Source organism: Arachis duranensis, chromosome 10 (genome assembly GCF_000817695.3).
Source record: "Arachis duranensis cultivar V14167 chromosome 10, aradu.V14167.gnm2.J7QH, whole genome shotgun sequence".
Classification (NCBI taxonomy): domain Eukaryota; kingdom Viridiplantae; phylum Streptophyta; class Magnoliopsida; order Fabales; family Fabaceae; genus Arachis; species Arachis duranensis.
This window is the reverse complement of record NC_029781.3, coordinates 52743531-52744587: the sequence shown is the minus strand read 5'-3', so window position 1 is coordinate 52744587 and position 1057 is coordinate 52743531. Positions and strand designations below refer to the sequence as shown.

The following is a 1057-nucleotide window of genomic DNA, read 5'->3' as shown; positions in this document are numbered from 1 at the left end:
TATACTGTGACATAGAGGATTCCATATTTTCTTTGCTTTCTTCTCTTTCATATGAGCAGGAACAAAGATAAAGGCATACATGTTGAAGCTGATCCTGAACCTGAAAGGACTTTGAAGAGGAAGCTAAGAGCAGCTAAAGCACAAAACTCTGAAGATGACCTCACTGAAATTTTCGAAAAGGAGGCAGCCCAAGAAACAACTATGAACGAACCCAATAACAATGCAAGAAAGATGCTTGGTGACTTTACTGCACCTAAATCCAACTTCCATGGAAGAAGCATCTCAATCCTTGCCATTGGAGCGAACAATTTTGAGCTAAAGCCTCAATTAGTTTCTCTAATGCAACAGAACTGCAAGTTTCATGGACTTCCATCAGAAGATCCCTATCAGTTTTTAACTGAGTTCTTGCAGATCTGTGATACTGTTAAGACTAATGGAGTAGATCCTGAAGTCTACAAGCTTATGCTTTTCCCTTTTGCTGTAAGAGACAGAGCTAGAACATGGTTGGACTCACAACCTAAAGATAGCCTGGACTCTTGGGATAAGCTGGTCACAGCCTTCTTGGCCAAGTTCTTTCCTCCTCAAAAGCTGAGCAAGCTTAGAGTGGATGTTCAGACCTTTAGACAAAAAGATGGTGAATCCCTCTATGAAGCTTGGGAAAGATACAAGCAGCTGACCAAAAAGTGTCCTTCTGACATGCTTTCAGAGTGGACCATTTTGGATATATTCTATGATGGTCTATCTGAGTTCTCTAAGATGTCATTGGACCATTCTGCAGGTGGATCCATTCACCTAAAGAAAACACCTGCAGAAGCTCAAGAACTCATTGACATGGTTGCAAATAACCAATTCATGTACACCTCTGAGAGGAATCCTGTGAGTAATGGGATGCCTCAGAAGAAGGGAGTTCTTGAAATTGATGCTCTGAATGCCATACTGGCTCAGAACAAAATATTGACCCGACAAGTCAATATGATATCTCAGAGTCTGAATGGATTGCAGAATGCATCCAACAGTACTAAAGAAGCAACTTCTGAAGAAGAAGTTTATGATCCTG

General features: G+C 41.0%; 1 non-coding gene across 1 annotated transcript; it reads right to left on the bottom strand.

The window, feature by feature from the left end:
• Positions 1-594: 594 nt before the first annotated feature.
• Positions 595-702, bottom strand: LOC127743432 (small nucleolar RNA R71). Its single transcript, XR_008004824.1, has one exon. It is a non-coding gene; the product is annotated as a small nucleolar RNA R71 (small nucleolar RNA).
• Between the last annotated feature and the right edge of the window lie 355 nt (positions 703-1057).